Source organism: Rattus norvegicus, chromosome 13, assembly GCF_036323735.1.
Source record: "Rattus norvegicus strain BN/NHsdMcwi chromosome 13, GRCr8, whole genome shotgun sequence".
NCBI lineage: Eukaryota > Metazoa > Chordata > Mammalia > Rodentia > Muridae > Rattus > Rattus norvegicus.
In genome coordinates, this window is record NC_086031.1 from 23,566,353 (window position 1) to 23,581,815 (window position 15,463).

Genomic DNA, 15,463 nt, shown 5'->3' on the forward strand with positions numbered 1-15,463 from the left:
TATCTGTTGAATCATGCTGGAGAATTAATCCATCTGTTTTGGCCTTACTGATAAGGGGGTGCTACCAGGGAAAGAGGAGGCCACAGATAGAGAAAATTGGTGGGTTGGGTCCATGGGATAAGAAACAGGAGACGAGGAAGGAAGAGGTGGAGAGAGGGAACTGGGGCAAGAAAGGGAGGAAAGGGGATTTTGCCAGTTGTTTATGTTCTGTTTCAGATGCCAGAAGGAAAAAAGATAACTAGTATTCTAGACAGCTGTGGATCTGTGGGCATGATTGAGTGGGTAACAGAAGCATTGAGAGGAGCTGTTGAGAACACTTGGACAATATAACTATAGATTTCCACATGGCTTAGGACTGTACAGACCCATCTGTGCCCAGATCATTTGGTGCTGCAATGGCACAGGCTGTGGAGAATACTCCACTTGGATTTGGTGTGTTCCCTGCGTAGATTATAAACTCGTGATGTAGCACTGTGCTCAAAGGGGCACGCAAAGTGCTTAGGGAGAACAAAGAAAAGAGATTCCAGGCTCTGGTTCCTTTAGCAGCCGAATTATTAAAGGCTCTATCCCCTAATCTATGGCTTTCTCGAAATAAGCAGGCAACGTGCCAGCTTGAAAAAAAATCTGATTCACGATCATTATTTAAAAGTGGAAGAATTGCTGGCTCAACACCTCTCCTTACCAGTCTCTGCAGGCTGAACAACTTGGCTGTTCCTACCTTGAGGTATTGAACTGACTTCATCACAGCTTGGACTTTAGCTGGAGACAGCCGTCACTAGGTTGCAGGTACGTATTGAGCAGTAGACAAGCTCCTGTGGGTAGTGATGGCTCCTGTGGCTAGTTGTCCTGGTGTGTAAGTCAGACATGCTGGAGACTTTTACTCCAGGGTAATCATGGAAAACAGGTAGGTATTCAATTGCCACCCATTCTGTTAATTTCTAGCAGGATGACTAAAGTGCTCTGAGTTCTAATTTTTTTCTTAAGTCATGTTGACATAGTTAATAGAAGTCTGAATGAAACAATGGATGTGGAAATGTTATTACATATAAGATCTTTTGGTGTTTGTTTGTTTGAGACAGGGTTTCTCTGTGTAACCCTGGGTGTCCTGGAAGTGATGTGTAGGTCACACTGGCCTGGGTGGAACTCACAGCAATCCCCTTACCTCTGCTTTCCAAGTTCTAGGATTAGAGACCTGCACCACCAATGTCCAGGTCATATAAGATCTTAAATTGATGTTTTCATACCTGAATGCAGATGATCTAGCCTGTCCTGTAGAGGTCTGCTGTGCCAGATGTCATGATAGAGGGACAATGCTATCCCCATTCTTCATGTACCTAGTGGTGGGCACACAGTTGGCATTTGATAATTAGTGGTTCAATAAATCATGTCTGGGCTATTATTTTATAGAAGTCCTATAAGGGAGTTTTACTTGGAATTGAGATTAAACCAAATCATGTATGTTTAAATTCTCCTCTCTCTCTCTCTCTCTCTCTCTCTCTCTCTCTCTCTCTCTCTCTCTCTCTCTGTGTGTGTGTGGGGGGAGTTGTGGATGTGAGTTCAGGCGCTCATGGAAGGCAGATACGTTAGATTCCGTGGAGTTGCAGGCAATTACAAGTTGCCTTACATGGGTACTGGGAACTGAACTCAAGTTCTCTGCAAGAACAAGAGCTCTCACCCACCCCTCTCTAGCCCAAATATATTTTTACAGAAAGAAACTATATTTCTTATCATTATTCTCTCCATTAAATCAGTGTAAGGATCAGTTGCATATTTAAGGATATAAATACTTTACAGGCTTCAGAGTTATGAAGGGTCTTCATTTAAAGCAGGCTCAGAAACCGTTTTAGAGAAGGGCAGAGGGGTTTGGCTCTGTAGGATACATTCTTACACAACAACCCAAACCTTAGTGCTATGTGGTTAGATGTGCCACTTTCTCATAAGACCTCATTTTTATAAATAGGGCTATAGGCTGAATATGCCAGAGGCTAATCTTTGTCAGTACTGATGACCAAATGAAGCCCGGCTTTACAGTTTTGGAACAGAATAAATATATTTCATAAAGACTGATTTTTTTTGTTTGTTTATGGATGAGAAGATTCACATTGAAAAGGTACTTGTTCAAGGTCCCAGGTAATAAAGTTCAGGCTGATTTGAGTCCTGCACCCACTTGCTCTGTTCTTAGAATCCCTTATCTTCCACCATCTTTTGGCTGTTTGGGTGGTCTGTGGCCTCCACCTCTCAGGCAGACTGGGGCAAGCAGTGGGGGTTATCTCCAATCTTAGATGATTCAGTTTATGCTCTGAGAGAACCAAAGGCTTTTGTGGGAAGGGAAATTGGTTATTTTGTTCTCTCTCTCTCTCTCTCTCTCTCTCTCTCTCTCTCTCTCTCTCTCTGTCTTCCTCCCTCCCTCCTCCCTGCCCCTCTAGGCCTTAGTTGTCTTAAAATTCAGAGATCCGCCTGTCTCTGCTTCCAGAGCGTTGAAATTGAAGGTGTGCACCACCATGCCCAGCAGAATTGGTATTTTAAATCCAATTTTAAATTAGTGTCTCTTCTGATATTTTTCTATAAACATACCTTGTTTTTCTCAGTATTGCGGTACAAATTTAGATGTGAGGCTTATTATTATCATTATCTTGAATACACTGCTGTCATCAAGAGGAGACTCTTAATCATGGCATTTTGTATCACCAGCTGGCAAAAGCTTTGGTTGATGAATCATTCTGGCATCTTTGAATTTTTAATTCCAGGTAGAAAAAGTTCAATTGGTCATTAAAAGGTTAATTGATTGGTTTATAGCTCATGATGAGTTGTAACATAAATGAGAGGAAGCCACAGTTGATGAAGCAGGCACTATTTTTTATGGTGTGGTGACAGATTTTTTTTGTTCTTGTTGTTTTTCCCTCACTTTCTTTAGGACACTCAGGCTGGTTGACCTCCAAAATTCCTTCCAATTCCTTGATCACTTGACAATGAGTATGTGTTTTCTCTAAATGCATCCACAAAATTCTAAAAAACAAGATTACAATTAGAAAACTTGGAAAAAGTTTAACACATGTTTCAATATCATGGATTCATTTGTACTTAGAGGCAGACTTCTTTCAGCTGCTCAGAGGACACTTTGTCTGTGAGGTCCTGAGGACCTTGTCACGGGCAGCTCACAACATGCACCTTCCTCTTTGGTGGTAATTCATCAGGTGACTTTAGCATGCAGCGGCAGCTTGTTGGGGTGTACGTATGTCTCCACTGGTAGAGCTATCACACCACCCCATGTCTTTAGGCTTATTTGTACAGCCATTTGTAGTCAGATTTTTTTTTTTAAATTTGGGGATACATAGGTGAAATCCTAGATTAAAGATAATCAAATGGGATTGATTTGCCGAGGTGCTTAGAATCTCACGGCAATATCATCAGCCAACAATAACAAAAGGGGGAATCACAAATCCATAAGGATAGGCGAGAAGCCACCCTGTTCTAAGGTTAAAGAGTGATCTTTGTAAAAGACTGCAGTGTCTTTTTCACATTCGCATAGAAGCCAATGATCAGTTAGCACCAAACATTTATTGAATCACATGGTACATTTTCTGTCTTCCTACAAATCATTACCAGTAGGTAAGTGGTGTTTGGCATTGTAGAGAAAGAGACAGAGCCACACTTCAAGTGATCAGGAAGGGGAGAACATTAATAGAAAACGCGTTTTCTCTGATGTTTGAGACAGAAGAGAGCTTCTCATTGTTTAGCCACTGATTCCAACTGACATCTTATGTTGTAAGGATGACGATGACTTTAACTTGCTTCATTTGTGAATTAGATGACTAAGAAACTCACATTCTCCATAAAAGCAATATCATTTTAAAACCATTCATTTGACATTCCCTGCACTTTTAGAAGCTCATATTTCTGATATGATAACTCTGACAATATCGTTGTCTGACAAGAAGTAACAGGAGATGTAGGAGAGAGGGAGGGGAAGAAAAGGGGAAAGGGGGAGAGGGAGAAGAGGGAGAGAAAAAAGAGAGACAGAGACAGAGCAGAGACAGAGAGACAGAGAGAGAGACACACACACACACACACAGAATGACAGAAAGGAGAGGGGCCCTCATGTGTTGCTACATCCTATTGTATCTTTCTTGTTATAGCTCCCTCTTTCTTGTTATAGCATTTTCTGGATGACCTCCACTCCACAGGCAAGAGCATTTTAAGATCCTAGAGTGTTTGAGCTAGAAGTAACATCAGAATTTTCTTGGGTTCAGTTTTAAACCCCTTTTCCCCAGTTGCTCAGTATCTTTTAATGGAAGCTTTTACAAAAGTACAAATGTGCTATAAGAGAAAAGCAGAGGTATCTGAGCCCCTGAAATTCCTTGAGTAAACATATCATAAATAAGCAAGCTGAGGAAGCCACTGTAGACAGTGAGCTTCTTAGTGATGTTGATGTACGTCCAGTGCCTGTCTCTGCTTCCTAACAACTAGTTCTTTTCTAGAAGCTTCCTTTCTCTGTCTCTATCCCTCATACGTTCTCTACCAGATTCTTTTATAACCTCCATCATGCAATAGATAGTGAGTTATTCTAGCCAGTGGTCAGATAATAGTCCCCATGCCCACCTTTGCAGCGCTGCAAGAACCATAGCCCTACTTTAGAAATAGCACACCTTGCAGCTCCCATGTAGTGAGTTATAGAAGCTTATAACAATTGAAAACCAGTCATAAGACATGTAGGATGGTGTGTATGGGATATTAATGAGACCCTTGCTTTCCTTTACTGTTGATGTTGGAGTGAAGAGTGCTAGACTGATGTTATTTTTAGGGACTCATGAAAAGACACAACTGTAAATAGTAAAGAAAATGTAAATGTGTCGTGTTAAGTATTTAATTTAACTGAAAGCATAGGGCATGCAAGCTTTCTTTAAGAAACACTTGCCACATTTTTGTTTCCCTCAATCAATCAATGACAACTCTACTCTAGATTTCAACATGGTACCTGGAAAAGTGCCAGCATGGGAGGGGCCATGCTGATATATTTCCATTCCTGACAGGGTGTGGATTGAAACTTCCCTGGCCAGGACTCAGAAGCAAATCTGAAGGCAAGAAGGTAAATGCTTGCGTGCTTGTGTCATTTTGGACAATGAGGACTACACTGGAAGTTTATTTTAAATACCCAAAGGATGTAATTGAAATGATCCTCTATCTTATATCTATTAAGTCAGATGCCCTTAAAAATAGTATTTTGATATTATGATGGTTTGGATATTTTTCAGCTATGGTAATACTCATCAAAATCTAAAAATAACATTCTATTCCTCAGGCCCCAATTGGCCAGGCAGCAAGTTGATATGTCTGATTGAGTCTTTAAAAGATGGGGCTGATTGAATATTTTCATCTTCACATTGAGATTATATCTCATCTTTTAATACATTATTGCTGAAATATAAAATGGCACAAGAATGTAATGTCTGCATTTTAAACAATGTGAATTTAAATACATCTTTGTATCATATCTAGGAAAATAGTTTTGATTAACATCTTTCACAACTATTTCTTTATTTTTAGATATTATTTACTATGTTGCTTGCTATTTCCTGGTTTGACCACTGATTCCAGCAGAATAGCATCCACTTATATAAAGTTGGGGTTTCAATATTGGGTTGTTAGATGAGGAAATTATAGAAATTATAAAATCTAAGAAATTTTTGGAGTATTAAGGTTTTTCCTATTGTATATAGGAAAGAATAATTTTTCTAAATGAAAAATATGTTTATTTGTGTGTGTGTGTGTGTGTGTGTGTGTGTGTGCGCGCCATGGCACGTGTGTGGAGGTTAGAGGTTGACTTGTGGAAATTGGTTCTTTCCTTGCACCTTGGGCTTAGTGGCAGCTAGCTTTACCCTGTGAGTCATCATGTCAACCAGGAAAGAATAATTTTATCCAAAATCTTCTGAGTTGTTAAAACCTCTGTCCAGTTTAAATCTAACATTTTTTTCCCATAAAGGGAAAGAAGCAGGAGCTGTTTCTAATCTAGTAAAGTATTAATCAAGGGCTGAGTCTACTATGTAACACTTCCATGCATTGTGGCTGCAGCAGATGCCAACATATTTAAATATGCCTAGGTTTTCAGATGTTAGAACTGTCTACCACAGAAACAAGGCAAAGCCGTGCATGTGCACTCTATAAATGCTTCTACGTGCTGCCATTCTGTTCTCCACTGACAAAGAACAGAGATGAATAAAAACCCTGAGTTTACTCTCCAGGGAACCATATTTAAACATGAAGTGAATATTGAAATATAAAAAACAAGTACTTATGAGTAATATGGACAAGCAAAGAGATATAAATCATGTACCATAATTGATCTTTTAGGAGAAGAGGGTGGCAGCAAGTGTAAGAGGGCGTTGCATGAATAGAGAAACCAGGAAGACAGAAACTAGGTGTGATAGGTCAAGTATTGGTGCCTCAAACCATCTAAGAGTGCTGTGAACGGGGGTTGAAGAGATGGCTCAGCGGTTAAGAGCACTGACTGCTCTTCCAGAGGTCCTGAGTTCAATTCCCAGCAACCACATGGTGGCTCACAACCATCTGTAATGGTATTCGATGTCCTCTTCTGGTGTGTCTGAAGACAGCCACAGTGTACTCATATACAAATAAATAAAATAAATAAAAAAAAAAGTGCTGTGAACGCAGCATGATTGTAGAGCACATGGGTCTGTCTTTAGCACCACAGAAAAATAAAACAATCAAACAGTAGATCATCAAACCCCTCTCACTAAGCCAGACAACAGGAAGTAAAAAAGATCCTTTCTTAACAAAAGAAAAGCATTAAGAATAAAAAGTACACAAGACACAGATAAAACTGTACCAGGAAGATTTATTTTCTCATAAAGATTAGAATTTGATGTGTTTTAAAATTTTACTTAAGATATGATAATTTCAGGTAATTAAATGACAAAATAGCACTAAAATATTGAGAATTTTAAATAATTAAGAGTAAAAATAATCTACAATAGCAGTAATGGGAAATAAAACTTAGGAATAAACCAGCTTTTGTGAAACATATATGTGTATATATAAAATAAAATGATATATAGTCCATCCATATATTTCATGACTTCAATGGATGAGTGACAGATGGATATTAGAGGACAATTAACAGACAACAGGAGAAAGCATATTCTAGATGTTTCCACATTAACAATTATCACTAGACTATGAACCTAATGCAATACTATTGTTTTGGTATACTTACTTTTTAAAGGCTTTATTTGTGTGTGTGTGTGTGTGTGTGTGTGTGTGTGTGTGTGTGTATACACCCATGCCCATGTTGTGATGTGTGAGTGAGGCTCAGAGGACAACTTACAGGAATCTGTTCTCTCCTGTACCATTAGGGTCCCAAGAATCAAACTCAGGTCCTCAGGCTTGTCAGCAAGGACCTTGACCAGCTGAGTCATCTTATTGACCCCATATTTATACTTTAAGTAATAAAGAACGACAAACTGCTATTATCTGAAGATAGATTATGATTCGTATATTTCGTGTGTCTTTATCTGAAGCCCCGATGTGTTAGTGTGAAAGACAAAAGATCTTAGAATATCTGAACTAGAAATCTCATGCTGAAGAAGCATCGTCGTGAAATACGATGAAAGAGGAACAACTGCAGTCACAAAGACGTTCACGTCGTTACAGTGAAAGATGGGAAACTAACAAAGTGACTAAGGCATCCGTGTAAAAATTGCATATGTTCACTGAATTGTACCAAGAGTAAAAGGACAGAGATGACACAGTTACAGTGCAGACATACACGTCAGACATGGTCTGAAGTGAGGAGTGGTGAAGATGATGCATTTACACAGAGACACGTGTGCACACACAAATGGACATGCACACATGCTTAAATGAGCATACATACATACATGCATACATTTGCACATGCATGCACAGGCATATGCACACACATATGCATGTACACACGTATTCAATGCACACATTTGGACACATGCACATACATAATGCACATATAATATGAAGTGCATGAAATTTCAAGACCTCAAAGCACATGGGAGACAAAGACAATGAAATTATGAATACAATGAGGACAAACCTCTCATTGTCATTGTCCGCCCATCTGTACAGTCAGTTATAACTTGAGAATCAATTTTCTTTACATTATCACATTCTTTATTCTTGTTAGAAGTTAAATAGTATATCAGTTATTTGGAAATATTGGCAAATTATTATAGATTTTTTCCTTTTTACATAGATGGATTTTTATTTTATTTTCTGAATAGAAGTTATCTGTTACCTCATCTCTGGGTAGCCATGATCAGAAAGAGGTGATCTTGGGGTGAGTAGATATAGGAACTATGCAAGACGATCTCAATGAAGGTTAAGGTTATTTACAGTCTTGGTATCTCAATTTCTGTCTGTAAGCAATATGAAGACTTTTCCAAGGCCAGTATTATAAGCAATGGTTCTGAGAGTCATAGGAGGGCATACTGGGGTCTAAAACACATGTTGACAGGGAAGGAAGTCCTAAGGAAGACTCTCTAGGCTGGGGGTTCTTTGTGTAAATAGTTGCTTTGGTGAGAGACACAAAGTGGACTTGCACCTACAGCAAGTATTGTAATAACAGAGACAGCTGATGGTGCATTCAGGATATGCCACTAGGGTGCTAATGTTTGCTGAGGGTGGGACATATAGATGGTGGGACAAAGACTCTGGTGTCAGTCTGAGTCAACCAGTTTGCAATCTGCTAGTCACTTTTCTTAGACCGTGTGAGTTGCTAAATTTATAAGGTTTTTTTTTTTTTTTTCATGAGAATGAGACAATATATGCAAAACATTGGGTACACTGTGGCTAGAATTCTAAAGTCATCATGGGTAAGGGTAGTTCTAATGGATTTGGGGGGACCTTACTACTTTAAAAGGTTATTTCAGGGGTGTTTGGAAACAGTGATGACTAGGGCAAATCATGTTCAAGTTTTTCAAGTTGCAGCTTAATAGGCAGTCTTCACTAGCAGTCAATCACCTTTAGACTTACACAATCTCAGTTTGTATAGGGACTGTGTTCCAGAGTAAAAGGGAAGCACTTCCTTTTGGTCTTCGAGAGCCCGCCCTGCTTGCCTCTACAGCCTGAGTTTCACCGTGTGGTATTGCTTATCAATTTTCCAGTACTCTTCCTTCTTGTACCAAATACAAGCTGACAGTGTCTTAAACTAACAATCATGCTTGATAATATATTTGTAATGCATTTTAAAATTAAACATATATATGCAAGTTATCTTTATATATAAGTCTGCATGAATGTGTAAAGATGTAAGTTTACCATGCAAGGCAACACCTAGATCAGGGAAGAGAACATGACCTGCTTCTAGAAGTCTTCATGCTTGGGGTCTAGGGTACCCAGGAGCTGATTCCTTCTTTTAGTGAGAGCAGACTCCATTCTTTCCCAAATCTGAGCATACTGATGTGCTGTTCGCAGTTTGAACTAGTGTGTTTGTTCATTTAAACCACAGAATTTAGCAAACACTCAAATGGTTCTGTTCGGGGAGTCAGTCTATTGGATCACTAATGCTTCTACTTGACACTGACCACTCTTCCCCAAACCCACCATTTTCCTCACCTTTAAGATACCAGATTGGGTTGTTTGGGAACTTTTTATGATCTGTCAATATTTCAAAGGCAGACATTGCATCTCTTTCAGTTCATTCTTCTACAGAACCTAACCCAGTACAAGGATGTTATCAACAGTCATTGTATGATTAGATCACTTTCAATTATAAAAACTGCATCCCTGACTAATTTTATTTATTTTTATTTTTCTTTGATATTTTATGTATTTACATTTCAAATGTTATCCCTTTCCTCCCTCTGCCATACCTCCTCCCCCTCCTCCTGCTTCTATGAGGATGCTCCCACTCCTACCCACTCACTCCCACCTCAATGTCCTGGCATTTCCCTACATTGGGGAAATGAACCCTCACAAGAACAAGGGCTTTTCCTTCTATTGATGCTGGACAATGCCATCCTCTGCTACATATGCGGCTGAAGCCATTGGTCCCTCCATGTGCACTAATTGGTTGGGAATTTAGTCCCTGGAAGCTCTGGTGAAGTCTGGTTGTTTGATATTGTTGTTTTTCCTATGGGGTTGCAAACCCCTTCACATTCTTCAGTATTTTCTCTAACTCCTCCATTAGGGTCCCCTTGTTCAGTCCAATGGCTAGCTGTGAGCATCCTCACTGTATCAGTAGGGCACTGGCAGAGCCTCTCAGGAAACACCCATATCTGGCTCCTGTCAGCAAGCACTAGTAACTGGGTTTGGTGGCTGCATAAGGGATGGATCCCCAGGTGGGACAGTCTCTAGATGACCTTGCCTTCAGTCCCTGCTCCACTCTTTGTTCCTGTATTTCCTCCCATGAGTATTTTGCTCTCCCTTCTAAGCAGGACCGAAGCATCCACATTTTAGTCTTCCTTTTTGAGCTTCATATGATCTGTGAATTTTTTCTTAGGTATTCCAAGGTTTTGGGCTAGTATCAGTGAGTGCATACCAAGTGTGTTCTTTTGTGACTTGGTTACCTCACTCAGGATGATAATTAATTTTTTCTTTTTTCTTTTTTTCGGAGCTGGGGACCGAACCCAAGGCCTTGCACTTGCTAGGCAAGCACTCTACCACTGAGCTAAATCCCCAACCCCAGGATGATAATTTTTAGTTCCATTCATTTGGCTAGAAATTTCATGAAGTCATTGTTTTAACAGCTGAGTAATATTCCATTGTGTAGATGAACCACATTTTCTGTATCCATTCCTCTGTTGCAGGACATCTGGGTTCTTTCCAGCTTCTGGTTATTATAAATAAGGCTGCGATGAACATAGTGGAGCACGTGTTCTTGTTATTTGTTGGAGCATCTTTTGGGTATATGCCCAGGAGTGGTATAGCCGGGTCCTAGGTAGTACTATACCCAGTTTTCTGAGGAACGGCCAGACTGATTTCCAGAGTTGTTGTACCAGCTTGCAATCCCACTAACAATGGAGGAGTGTTCTTATTTCTTCACATCCTTGCCAGCATCTGCTGTCACCTAAATTTTTCAACTTAGCTATTCTGACTGGTGTGGGGTGGAATCTCAGGGTTGTTCTGATTTGCATTTCCCTGATGACTAAAGATGTTCAACATTTCTTTAGGTGTTTGTCGGCCATTCGATATTCCTCAGTTGAGAATTGTTTGTTTTAGCTCTGTACCCTATTTTTAATAGGGTTATTTGGTTCTCTGCAGTCTAACTTCTTGAGTTCTTTGTATATATTGGATATTAGCTCTCTGTCGGATTTAGGATTGGTAAAGATCTTTCCCCATCTGATGGTTGCTGTTTTGTTCTATTGACAGTGTCCTTTGTCATACAGAAGCTTTGCAATTTTATAAAGTCCCATTTGTTGTTTATTGATCTTAGAGCATAAGCCATTGGTGTTCTGTTCAGTAAAATTTCCCCTGTGCCTATGTGTTTGAGGTTCTCCCCCAATTTCTCTTCTATTATTTTCAGTGTATCTGGTTTTATGTAGAGGTCCTTGGTCCACTTGGACTTGATCTTTGTACAAAGATATAGGAATAGGTCAATTTGCATTCTTCTACATGCCGACCTCCAGTTTAACCAACACCATTTGTTGAAAATGCTATCTTTTTCTGTTGGAAAGTTTTAGTTCCTTTGTCAATGATCAAGTGACCAAAGGGGTGTTGGTGTTGCTGTAAAATTATAAAAAATTGCTTTCTTTTATCTCGTACTAGATCCGGCACCACAGTGCCCCAAGATATCTGGTAGACATCTTCATCTCAGTCAGCAAAGGGTCTCACCAGCTCTGCTCTGTCCCATATCGCACTGCCAATGGCTTCTCTCTGAGCCTGGCAACAATCTCTTTACCCATCTAGTTCCCAAGGCAGGTTGAGGTTGCCACCATGCCAAACACACACATCTCAATTCTGTGGTGGCCCAGTGTCTTTACCAGCACAAACTCTCTTAAACTTAAATTGCCATAGGAAAGAACACACAACACAATAACCTCTGATCCAATTGATAATATATAATTCGCTCATCTAGATATGCAAAGCCCTGTATACATCCATCCATTAAGAATATTCATAACAACCTGTAAAGGTGCAGAGAAGAATCTTTTTTTTTTTTTATTAACTTGAGTATTTCTTATTTACATTTTGAATGTTATTCCCTTTCCCGGTTTCCGGGCAAACATCCCCCTAATCCCTCCCCCTCCCCTTCTTTATGGGTGTTCCCCTCCCCATCCTCCCCCCATTGCCGCCCTCCCCCCAACAATCACGTTCACTGGGGGTTCAGTCTTAGCAGGACTCAGGGCTTCCCCTTCCACTGGTGATCTTACTAGTATATTCATTGCTATCTATGAGGTCAGAGTCCAGGGTCAGTCCATGTATAGTCTTTAGGTAGTGGCTTAGTCCCTGGAAGCTCTGGTTGCTTGGCATTGTTGTACATATGGGGTCTCGAGCCCCTTCAAGCTCTTCCAGTTCTTTCTCTGATTCCTTCAACGGGGGTCCTATTCTCAGTTCAGTGGTTTGCTGCTGGCATTCGCCTCTGTGTTTGCTGTATTCTGGCTGTGTCTCTCAGGAGAGATCTACATCTGCCTCCAGTCAGCATGCACTTCTTTGCTGCATCCATCTTGTCTAATTGGGTGGCTGTATATGTATGGGCCACATGTGGGGCAGGCTCTGAATGGGTGTTCCTTCTGTGTCTGTCTTAATCTTTGCCTCGCAGAGTAGAATCTTAATATTAGCCTCCATGTTCTCTCTGCAGCTTCTCCTTTTTCGCTCCAGTCTCCTCCTCTCTCTAAAACTTTTCTTCTGGTCATTCTTCCTTCTTGTCCAATGACAGGCCTCATTCTATCTTATACGTGCCTTCGCCTGTATGGCTCATTTTTGAGTCTTCAGTACTATTCCATTGATTTTCCTGCCTGTCTCTGTACTAATACCATGCTGTTTTTTTAAATCATGATTGCTCTGTAATACAGCTTGAGGTCAGGGATGGTGAGCCCTGCAGAAGTTCTTTTATTTTTATTTTTATTATTCTAAATGATTTTGCAAACTGCTCTTTCTAGAGAAATACTCTTCTGTTGTTGGTGGGATTGCAAGCTGGTACAACCATTCTGCAAATCAGTCTGGAGGTTCCTCAGAAAATTGGACATAGTACTACCTGAGGACCCAGCTATACCACTCCTGGGCATATACCCAAAAGATGCTCCAACATAAAACAAGGATACTCACTCATCTATGTTCATAATAGCCTTATTTATAATAACCAGAAGCTGGAAAGAACCTAGACGTTCTTCAACAGAGGAATGGATACAGAAAATGTGGTACATTTACAAAATGGAATGCTACTTAGCTATTAAAAATAATTGAAATTCACAGGCAAATGGATAGAAGTAGAAAATATCCTGAGTGAGGTAAACCAATCCCCCCTCCAACAAAACTCTCAGACACGTTGTATGCATTCACCGACAAGTGGATATTAGGCCAAAAGCTCGGACTACCCAAGATACAATCCACAGACAACATGAATCTCAAGAACAATGACCAAAGTGCAGATGCTGCAGTCCTTCTTAAAAGGAGGAGATATGGGAGGAGATATGGATATGAAGTTTGGAGCAGAGACTGTAGGAGTGGCCATTCAGAGCCTTCCCCACTTAGAGATCCAGTCCATATACATACAGCCACCAAACCCAGACAATACTGCTGATGCTGATGCCAAGAAGTGCATGCTGACAGGAGCCTGATATAGCTGTTTCCTGAGAGGTTCTGCCAGAGCATGACAAATACATAGGTGAATGCTAGCAGCCAACCATTGAACTGAGAACAGAGGAGTTAGAGAAAGTATTGAAGGAGCTGAAGGTGTTTGCAACCCCATAAGAACAATACCAACCAACCAGAGCTCCCAGGGACTAAACCACCACCCAAAGACTGCACATGGACAGACTCATGGCTCCAGATTCATATATAGCAAAGGATGACCTTGTTGGGCATCAATGGGAGGAGAAGCCCTTGGTCCTGCCAAGGTTGGATCTCCCAGTGTAGGGGAATGTCAGGGTGTGGAGGTGGGAAGGGGTTAAGTGGTTGGGTAGGGGAGCACCCTTATAGAATATGGGGGAGAGGGAAGGGGATAAGGGGTTTATGGACTGGAAACTAGGAAAGGGGTTAACATCTGAAATGCAAATATAAAATATCCAATAAAAAATTGCTCTTTCTAACTCTGTAAAGAATCGAGTTGGAATTTTGATGGGGGTTGCATTGAATCTGTAGATTGCTTTTGGCAAGATGACCATTTTTACTGTATTAGTCCTGCCAATCCATGAGCGTGGGAGATTTTTCCATCTTCTGAAATCTTCTTCAATTTCTTTCTTCAGAGACTTGAAGTTCTTATCATACAGATATTTCACTTGCTTGGTTAGAGTCACATCAAGGTATTTTATATTATTTGTGACTATTGTGAAGGGTGTTGTTTCCCTAGTTTCTTTCTTAGCCTGTTTATCTTTTGAGTAGAGGAAGGCTACTGATTTGTTTGAGTTAATTTTATCTCCATCCAAACTAATTAACCAGCCAACCTACTAATTAATCAACCATCTAACCAACCAACCAACCAACCAACCAGCCAACCAACCAACCAACTGACCTTGAGAAGTTGGTTATTAGTGGTATCTTAATCAAAATATTACATTAATTTTTCCTTTATTCTAGAGTTATATAAACCCAAGAAGAACAACCATTGACTTCTTGTTAGTGCTGTGACAATAACTCTGCTGCTTACTTTTTCTGGACATATTCCAGTAGAAACTTTTCCTTGAAAGGAAGTGCTAAAGACACCCAGAGTGCAGTAGGGGATACAAGACAGTCTGTGGCATTCTAACAGGTTCAGACTCAGAAAAGGAAGCTGAGATCAGAATAGCCTGGTCAAGGTAGTCACGAAAACTAGGTCATAAAATTCCTAGATGTTGTCTGCAAAAGTTATAGAGTGTGAGGATATTCAGTGTGTAAGCAAGAGATAGCACGAGTATTAGAAACAAGTGAAATTATTGTTAATAAAACAAAGATGTTGTAATAGAGAACATGCCTGGGCATGGTGAGGTCTTAGCCTGGCGTTTCTCCTGGCCCACTCATGGTAGTGTACAAATCACTACACTTCATCTGTTCTCAGAGTATTTTTATTCTGAGAAGGGAGTTGGTCTACATGAACGATCATGTTCTTCCTAAAGCAGTGAAGCTTTCATTCCTTTAGCTCTGTGAGCACTGATGGTAGGAATGAACAACCCTTCCAAGAGCCAGAGATGCTGTGATGCAACCGCAGAGTGGGTGCTCACCAGGCTGAGTCCACCATTTGCCAGCCAGGACTCAGCATGCCCTCTGACCTTTGTGTGAGTAGCAAACAGTCAGCCAGAGCGGCCACTGTCCTCTTCATTCACAGAGATGTTACCTATAT

At 40.4% G+C, this 15,463-nt stretch overlaps 1 protein-coding gene across 3 annotated transcripts in view; it reads left to right on the forward strand.

The window, feature by feature from the left end:
- Positions 1–670: 670 nt before the first annotated feature.
- The window catches only part of Serpinb12 (serpin family B member 12), a 31,307-nt gene continuing 16,514 nt past the window's right edge, over positions 671–15,463 (forward strand). Inside the window, exons 1-2 of one of the 3 annotated variants that reach the window (NM_001135867.2) lie at positions 671–786; positions 5,031–5,086. The gene's annotated coding sequence lies outside the window, so the exon portion shown is untranslated. The other 2 variants (XM_063272216.1, XM_063272217.1) reach the window with 2 other exon arrangements.